Consider the following 10,519-nt stretch of genomic DNA (forward strand, 5'->3'; position numbering starts at 1 on the left):
TTATTTTTCTCTCTGAAAATATTTCATATTAAAATAGATGAGAGGAGATAATATGACTTCTCCAAAATAAATGAAATATTGGAGGAAAAGGATTAAAATCAAATACTTGATTTTTATCCGGAGTTTATTGCTATTTTATCTGAATTAGAAAATTTGCATGTTTTTCAAAGTTGCATTTTAGGGCCAAGAAAATGTTCATCTTGTTCTAAATATTTTATTTAGGCAGTTAAAATTTGTTTTGGCATTTTTAGAATTTTATTTTCTAGGATTTTTTAGTTTCGACGGAATTATTTTAAAAAAACGCGCAGAGGCTAACTGGGCCGAAGCCCAGCCGCCGGCCCACTCCCCGCGCCGCCATCTCGTAGCGGGAGACCGCCGCCGCGCCGCCCGAACTAGAGTCCGGCCGGGACTCCACTCCCACGCGCCGTGCCCCCTCCCCCAAGCCACGCCGCCCCCGCCAACTTATAAGGCGCCACCCTCGCCCCCTAGAGCCGCCAGCCCGCCGCCTGCAACCGCGTCGCCGCTGCTCGCTTGCCGCGCCGCCCAGCCGCCCGTTTGCCGCGCCACCGCCGCCGCCCTTTGCCTGCACCACTGCCTCCCCGCACTCCCCCACCCTCGCCGGAGCCGACCCCGCCGCGCCGGACTTCGCCGGAGGTAGAACCATTCGGTTTTAAAAAAAAGCCCGGTTCGGTTTTTTCAAAAACCCAAGTTTTTTTGGATAGATCAGTTCACCGGTTTTTCGCGGTTTAGTTACTTTGCGGACGTTCGTCTGTACTTTTGTTTTAACGAACGGAGTTTACTCGTTAATAACAGACAACGAACGCTCGTTCATTAGCTTGTTCGTCAGTTTTCTTTTTCTCGAATTTTCCGCGATTATTTTCAGTCATGATTTCTAAACCGATTTTCGTTTTAGTTTATCTTTTCGCTCGTTTGTCGGAATCAGGCGATTCAAGCACCTAGATCTTCGTCTCGAAACCCTCTATCCATTTAAACAACTTGAACAAGCTTTTGCTACTATAAAATTTGACCTAGGTCTAGATTATTAAACGGGTCTTGTTTCTTTCGCAGTTTGAGTTTCGTTGCTCCGTTTGATTTGATTCTTTTCGCAAACCGGAGTTCTTAAGTTGAGATTTCTGGTTAGATCTTCTTGTTTGAGTTTTACCCATGTTTCTTTGCTTGATTGCTTATGTATGCTATTGTTTGTTTGCGATAGAACACCCAGGGTGCGGAGCGTGCTACTACGGATCCCTAGGTTTTGCGGATCATCAGCAAGGCAAGTAACACTTTGATCATACCCCTTTATCACCCAGTTTTTATGCATTAGTTCCAATCCTCAAACATTGCGTGGTTAGGATGTGATTAATATGTGGGTTGGGAAGTAGTTGATGAGGTAGAACCTATCACCCTGTTATATTCAAACCCTTGGGAGTTACTTCTACGTATTGCTTATATTGCTATGCTATGCTCGTAGATGTGGTTGGGTGAGTGAAATCCATGACAGATGTGAGATTGTTAATTAATGGTTCAACTTAAGGTGGCAACTTGAATAAACATCTGGGTGGATTGTTTGTTGGGCACCTGGAGAATCCAGTGTTGTCCTAGGATATCCCGGAGTACCAGTGTGATAATCCTATGGTCCGCCACCCAGCCTCAAAGGGAACCGAGATATTTTCATGCTAGAAACTTCCGTGTGCAGCCACAAGCTATTATGGGCTCTAGCATAGTTGAGTAAGTTCTGTGAAGCTTCCGAAGAGGTGGATCAGCAGGTAGTGGGATGTAGGTTTGGTATGGTCTGCCCGAAGTAAGGAGTGAATGCTTCTGAAAAACTGTGTCTCGGTCATCCGTTTCTCAAACACCCTGTAGTGCGAGAAATCCAATGGAGGAGATCGAGTCTTGTGGGGAAAAGTGCGCAAACCTCTGCAGAGTGTATAAACTAATCATGGTTAGCCGTGTCCTCGGTTATGGACATCTTGAGTATCTAGTACTTGGAGTATCATAAGTATCTCATCACTCTAAACTAATATTGTTGGGCTATTAATTACTTTAATTGGGATTGAGTTGGAGGAACCTTCTCAATGATGTTTCAACTACCATGATAGTTAAATAAAATTTATTACTTTGTTGTTGGGAAAAATTGGCATTTCGCAAAAACTATAACCATAGAGCTTTCCACCAGCCAAATATGCATGTAGTGATAGCATTGTTCTATTATTGCTCTACTGTGTTATTTTGCCAGCATATTCCATGTGCTGACCCGTTTTCGGGCTGCAACGTATTATGTTGCAGACTTTTCAGACGAGGAGTAAGGTTTGTTAGGTCGTTGCCGTGCAGCTCAGCTATGCCGTTGGAGTTGATAGACTCACTTTATCTTCCAAGCCTTCCGCTGTTATCGTATTAGATGGCCTTAAGCCATATTTATTGTAACAAGTTCTCTTTGGAGACATTCGATGTAATAAATGTGTAATTGCTACTCTATTATAAATCCTTGAGTACTGTGTGTGTCAGCATTACCGATCCAGGGATGACACTGAAGGACAGAGACTTGACCTTTTGAGGTCGGGTCGCTATAGAAGGTCAGAAAATAACGATAGCCGCCGCGAGCCTCAACACCCATTGGACCGCATACATCAGTATGTATTATTTCCAATAAGTCAGTTGCTCGCTCCATTGTTCCAGAAGACGAAGTCTTAGTCATCTTGCCCATGAGGCATGGTTCGCAAGCATTAAGTGATTCCAAAAGCCCATTAGCATGGAGTTTCTTCATGTGCTTTACACGAATATGACCTAAACGGCAGTGCCACAAATAAGTTGCACTATCATTATTAACTTTGCATATTTTGGCTTCAATATAATGAATATGTGTATCACTACAATCGAGATTCAACAAAAATAGACCACTCATCAAGGTGCATGACCATAAAAGATATTACTCATATAAACAGAACAACCATCATTCTCTGATTTAAATGAATAACCGTCTTGCATCAAACAAGATCCAGATATAATGTTCATGCTCAACGCTGGCACCAAATAACAATTATTCAGGTCTAGAACTAATCCGGACGGTAGATGTAGAGGTAGCGTGTCGACGGCGATCACATCAAACTCGGGGCAGTTCTGCTTCCAGTGACCAGTCCCTTTGTAGTAGAAGCACTCAGTCTCAGGCTTAGGTCCAGACTTGGGTTTCTTCCCTTGATCAGCAACTTGCTTGTTGTTATCCTTGAAGTTCCCCTTCTTCCCTTTGCCCTTTTTCTTGAAACGGGTGGTCTTGTTAACCATCAACACTTGATGCTCCTTCTTGATTTCTACCTCCTAAGCCTTTAGCATCGCGAAGAGCTCGGGCATTGTCTTTTCCATCCCTTGCATATTATAGTTCATCACGAAGCCATTATAGATTGGTGGCAGTGATTGAAGAACTCTGTCAATGACACTATCCTGGACTAGGGGGTACTCAACACGTCGTCTCCCGAACAGGTGTATCGGGCCGAGGACCCCCATGGCGGTTAACTCATGGGCCACTTCAGGCAACCCATGCCGCATACAAGGAGGATTCAACAAGACTTGGCGCCCAAGACAAGGACTCCTCTAAACCCTAGGCCTCTGGTGTGTTATATAAACCGAGGCCAGGCTAGTCAATAGAACATCTTATATTCATTAGATCAATCTCGTGGTAGATACATGTACTCTGTACTACACCCCATATGAATACAATCAAAAGCAGGACATAGGGTTTTACCTCCATCAAGAGGGCCCGAACCTGGGTAAAATCCCGTGTCCATGTTACCATTGCTCCAAGACGCCTAGCTTAGGACCCCTACTACGAGATATGCCGGATATAGAACCGACATTGGTGCTTTCATTGAGAGCCTGCTGGCAGTCGCCACGGTGCGATGGGAATTAATTCATACCATCTCTGGCGCGATCTATGCCTTAGAACCGAGCCTTATTGTCAATGTCGGCATATTCGCCGCCGGCTCGATTAGTCACCTTGGCTCGACCGAGGACTGCGCTCCGTCTCGGATCATTATGTTCGGACAAGGGCCTTCATTATCAACTATGATCTCTATCAGGGTCATGGAGGAATCATTGATGGAGCTCGGGGGCTCAACGTCAACATTGCCCTCGGGCAACCGTGCTATTTTTCTGTTTTTCTGTGTGATATGCAAAAGAAAAAAGATGTGGATAATGATATTGTTAAGTTGAAGCTATTTCCGTTCTCGCTTAGGGATCGTGCTAAAACTTGGTTTTCATATTTGCCTAAAAATAGTATTGATTCATGGAATAAGTGTAAAGATGCTTTTATTTCCAAGTATTTTCCTCCCGCTAAGATCATCTCCCTTTGGAACGATATTATGAATTTTCAGCAATTTGATCATGAACATGTTGCACAATCTTGGGAGAGGATGAAATTGATGATTAGAAATTTCCCTACTCATGGTTTGAATTTATGGATGATTATACAAAAAAATTATGTCGGACTGAATTTTGCTTCTAGAAATCTTTTAGGTTCGGCCGCGGGAGGCACTTTTATGGAAACTAGATGATGCCCCGCACGTTGTTGCAGAAATGTTTGCAATATTTCAATGAGATTTTGATTATATGAACATGAATTCTTGAAACAATAGTTTCTGGAAGTATATAAGAATTAAATGTAAATAGCATAATAAAATGGAATTTTACATGCATGCATGTTGTAGTGGGTTTTTAATTTGCATACTTGCATGCTTAGGTGGGCCTTTTCTTATGCATGTTGAATGATGAGGTGGCATGCTTGGATGTTGAGAGAAATACCTTGGTGGGGGCTAGCTATTTAGATATAGAAGATTACTTTAGGAGAAGCTACTAAACTCCTAGATAATATGATGGTTAACTATTCTCAATGGCATACCAAAAGATCTTCCACTAGTAAAAAAGTGCATGCGATTGAAGAAATAAACGCTTTGAGTGCAAGGATGGATGAGCTTATGAAATTGTTTTCTAGTAAGGGTGCTCCTATTGATCCTAATGATATGCCTTTGTCTACTTTGATTACAAAAAAAAATCTATGGATGTGAATTTTGTTGGTAGGAACAATTTTGGTAATAACACGTATAGAGGTAATTTTAATCCTAGGCCGTTTCCTAGTAACTCCTCTAATAATTATGTTAATTCCTACAAAAATTCTTATGGAAATTATAATAAGATGCCCTCTGAATTTGAGAATAGTGTTAAAGAATTTATTAGTTCACAAAAGATTTCAATGCTTTGATTGAAGAAAAATTGCTTAAGATTGATGATTTGGCTAGGAACGTGGATAGGATTTCTCTTGATGTTTATTCCTTGAAACTTAGATTTGTTCCACCTAAGCATGATATCAATGAGTCTCTCAAAGACATGGTAATTTCCATTTATGAATGCAAAGAAAGAACCGCTAAGATGTGTGCTAAGAAAGATTGGTATATAAAAGCGTGTTCTTCTAGTTTCCGTGAAAATAATGAAGAAGATCTAAAAGTGATTGATGTGACTCCTATTGAATCTTTGTTTTCAAATATAAATCTTGATAAATATTGGACTGGAGATGAGTCAACTTTAGTTAGAAGGCGTCGCAATGATTCAGAGTTTTTAGATCTTGATGCAAAAATTGATAGAAGTGGGATTGAAGAGGTCAAAACTTTGGATAGCAATGAACCCACTATTTTGGATCTCAAGGACTTTAATTATGATAATTTATCTTTGATATATTGTATTTCCTTGTTGCAATCCATGTTGAATTCTCCTCATGCTTATAATCAAAATAATGCTTTTACTAAACATATCGATGACGCTATGATGCAATCTTATGAAGAAAAGCTTAATTTGGAAATTTATATTCCTAGGAAACTTTATGATGAGTGGGAACCTACTATTAAGATTAAGATTAAATATTATGAGTGATGTGCTTTGTGTGATTTGGGTGCTAGTGTTTCCACAATTTCGAAAACTTTATGTGATGTGTTAGGTTTCCGTGAATTTGATGATTGTTCCTTAAATTTGCATCTTGCGGATTCCACTATTAAGAAACCTATGGGAAGAATTAATGATGTTCTTATTGTTGCAAATAGGAATTTTGTGCCCGTAGATTTCATTGTTCTTGATATAGATTGCAATCCCACATGTCATATTATTCTTGATAGACCATTCCTTAGAACGATCGGTGCAATTATTGATATGAAAGAAGGAAACATTAGATTTCAATTTCCATTAAGGAAAGGCATGGAACACTTTCCAAGAAAGAAAATTAAATTGCATTATGAATCTATTATGAGAGCCACTTATGGATTGCATGCCAAATATGATAATACTTAGATCTATTCGTGTTTTTATGCCTAGCTAGGGGCGTTAAACAATAGCGCTTGTTGGGAGGCAACCCAATTTTATTTTTGTTCTTGCTTTTTAGGTCCTGTTTTGCTTTGAACAAAACATATAGCCTTTGGTTAGATGTGGTTTTGTGTTTTAATTAGTGTTTGTGCCAAGTAAGACCTTTGGGATAGCTTACGATGATAGTTGATTTGATCTTGCTGAAAAACAAAAACTTTTGTGCCGAGGAGATTAGTTTTAATTTTTAACAGAAGAGCGATAAAATACTGATTCTTTTCGCAGAGGATTAATAAGCAAATTATATACGACTTCGTAATTTCTCAGAATTTTTCGAGTTACAGAAGTATTCAAAATATCCAGATTACTTCAGACTGTTCTGTTTTGACAGATTCTGTTTTTCACGTGTTGTTTGCTTATTTTGATTATCGGGGGGTATGAACCATGGAAAAGTTGGAATACAGTAGATATTACACCAATATAAATAAAGAATGAGTTCACAACAGTACCAAAAGTGGTGATTTATTTTCTTATACTAACGGAGCTTACGAGATTTTCTATTAGAGTTTTGTGTTGCGAAGTTTTCAAGTTTTGGGTAAGGATTTGATGGACTATGGAATAAGGATTTGCAAGAGCCTAAGATTGGGGATTACCAAGGCACCCCAAGGTAATATTCAAGGATGTAAAAAAGCCTAAGCTGGGGAGACCCCGAGAAGGCATCCCCTCTTTCGTCTTCATCTATCAGTAACTTTACTTGAGGCTATATTTTTATTCACCACATGATATGTGTTTTGCTTGGAGCATCTTGTATGATTTGAGTCTTTGATTTTTAGTTTGCCACAATCATCCTTGCTATACACACCTTTTGAGAGAGACACGCATGAATCATGATTTATTAGAATGCTCTATGTGCTTCACTTATATCTTTTGAGCTAGGCAAAATTTGCTCTAGTGCTTCACTTATATCTTTTTAGAGCACGATGGTGGTTTTATTTTATAGAAATTGATGAACTCTTGTACTTCACTTATATTATTTTGAGAGTCTCTAGACAGCATGGTAATTTGCTTTGGTTATAAAATTAGTCCTAATATGATAGGCATCCAAGAGGGATATAATAAAAACTTTCATATAAAGTGCGTTGGATACTATGAGAAGTTTGATTCCTTATGATTGTTTTGAGATATGAAGATGGTGATATTAGAGTCGTGCTAGTAAGTTGTTGTGAATTTGAGAAATACTTGTGTTAAACTTTGTGAGTCCCGTAGCATGCACGTACGATGAACTGTTATGTGATGAAGTCAGAGCATGATTTATTTATTGATTGTCTTCCTTATGAGTGGCGGTCAGGGATGAGCGATGGTCTGTTCCTACCAATCTATCCCCTAGGAGCATGCATGTAGTACTTTCTTTCGATGACTAATAGATATTTGCAATAAGTATGTGAGTTCTTTATGACTAATGTTGAGTCCATGGATTATATGCACTCTCACCTTTCCGCCATTGTTAGCCTCTCTAGTATCGTGCAACTTTCGCTGGTACCATAAACCCACCACATATCCTTCCTCAAAACAGCCACCATACCTACCTATTATGGCATTTCCATAGCCATTCTGAGATATATTGCCATGCAATTTTCCACTGTTCCGTTTATTATGACATGCTCCATCATTGTCATATTGCTTTGCATGATCATGTAGTTGACATCGTATTTGTGGCAAAGCCACTGCTCATCATTTTTTATACATGTCGCTCTTGATTCATTGCACATCCTGGTACACCGCCGGAGGCATTCACATAGTCATATTTTGTTCTAAGTATCGAGTTGTAATTCTTGAGTTGTAAGTAAATAAAAGTGTGATGATCTTCCTTATTAGAGCATTGTCCCATGTGAGGAAAGGATGGTGGAGACTATGATTCCCCTACAAGTCGGGATGAGACTCCGGACGGAAATAAAATAAAATAAAAGAGGCCAAAAAATGAGATAAGTCCCAAATAATAAAAATGAGAGAAAAAGAGAGAAGGGACAATGTTACTATCCTTTTTACCACACTTGTGCTTCAGAGTAGCACCATGATCTTCATGATAGAGAGTCTCCTATGATATCACTTTCATATACTAGTGGGAATTTTCATTATAGAACTTGGCATGTATATTCCAATGATGGGCTTCCTCATATTTCCCTAGGTCTTCGTGAGCAAGCGAGTTGGATGCACACCCACTTATTTTTCTTTTTGAGCTTTCATAAACTTATAGCTCTAGTGCATCCGTTGCATGGCAATCCCTACTCACTCACATTGATATCTATTAATGTGCATTTCCATAGCCCGTTGATATGCCTAGTTGATGTGAGACTATCTCCTTCTTTTCGTCTTCTCCACAACCACCGTCTATTCCACCTATAGTGCTATATCCATGGCTCACGCTCATGTATTGCGTGAAAGTTGAAAAAGTTTGAGAACATCAAAAGTATGAAACAATTGCTTGGCTTGTCATCGGGGTTGTGCATGATTTAAATATTTTGTGTGATGAAGAAGGAGCATAGCCAGACTATATGATTTTGTAGGGATAAGCTTTCTTTGGCCATGTTATTTTGAGAAGACATAATTATTTTGTTAGTATGCTTGAAGTATTATTGTTTTTATGTCAATATTAAACTTTTGTTTTGAATCTTACGGATTTGAACATTCATGCCACAATAAAGATAATTACATGGATAAATATGTTAGGTAGCATTCCACATAAAAAATTCTGTTTTTATCATTTACCTACTCAAGGACAAGCAGGAATTAAGCTTGGGGATGCTTGATACGTCTCCAACGTATCTATAATTTTTGACTGTTCCATGCTATTATATTATCTGTTTTGGACGTTTTATATGCATTAATATGCTATTTTATATGATTTTTGGGACTAACCTATTAACCTAGAGCCCAGTGCCAGTTTGTGTTTTTCCTTGTTTTAGAGTTTCACAGAAAAGGAATACCAAACGGAGTCCAAACGGAATAGAACTTTCGTGATGATTTTTCTTGGACCAAAAGACACCCAGGAGACTTGGGGTGCAATTCAGAGGAGCCTCGAGGCGACCACAATGGGGAGGGCATGCCCAGGGGGTGGGGCGTTCCCTGACCTTGTGGGCCCCTCGTAGCTCCCTTGACCTAATTGTTTCGCCTATATATACTCTTATACCCCAAAAACATCCAGGGGAGCCACGAAACCACTGTTCCACTGCCGCAACCTTCTGTACCCATGAGATCCCATCTTGGATCCTTTTTCGGCATCCTGTCGGAGGGGGAATCGATCATGGAGGGCTTCTACATCAACACCATTGCCTCTCCGATGAAGCGTGAGTAGCTTACTTCAGACCTATAGGTCCATAGCTAGTAGTTAGATGGCTTCTTCTCTCTCTTTGATTCTCAATACAGAGTTCTCCTCAATATTCTTGGAGATCTATTCGATGTAATACTATTTTGCGGTGTGTTTGCCGAGATTCGATGAATTGTGGATTTATGATCAACTTATCTATGAATATTATTTGAATATCCTCTAAATTCTTATATTCATGATTTGATATCTTTGCAAGTCTCTTCGAACTATCGATTTGGTTTAGCCAACTAGATTGTTTTTTCTTGCAATGGGAGAAGTGCTTAGCTTTGGGTTCAATCTTGCGGTGTCCTTTCCCAGTGACAGTAGGGGTAGCAAGGCACGTATTGTATTGTTGTCATCGAGGATAACAAGATGGGTTTTTCATCATATTGCTTGACTTAACCCCGCTACATCATGTCATCTTGCTTAAGGCGTTACTCCGTTCTTTATGAACTTAATACTCTAGATGCATGCTGGATAGAGATCGATGTGTGGAATAATAGTAGTAGATGCAGAATCGTTTCGGTCTACTTGACACGGACGTGATGCATGTATTCATGATCATTGCCTTAGATATTGTCATAACTTTGCACTTTTCTATCAATTGCTCGACTGTAATTTGTTCACCCACCGTAATAATTTCTATCTTGAGAGAAGCCTCTAGTGAAACCTATGGCCCTCGGGTCTATTTTCCATCATATAAGTTTCAGATCTACAATTCTAGTTTCCTATTTACTTTATTTTGCAATCTTTTACTTTCCGTTCCATAAATCAAAAATACCAAAAATATTACTTTACCGTTTATCCATCTCTATCAGATAT

Source organism: Triticum urartu, chromosome 3, assembly GCF_003073215.2.
Source record: "Triticum urartu cultivar G1812 chromosome 3, Tu2.1, whole genome shotgun sequence".
Lineage (NCBI taxonomy): Eukaryota > Viridiplantae > Streptophyta > Magnoliopsida > Poales > Poaceae > Triticum > Triticum urartu.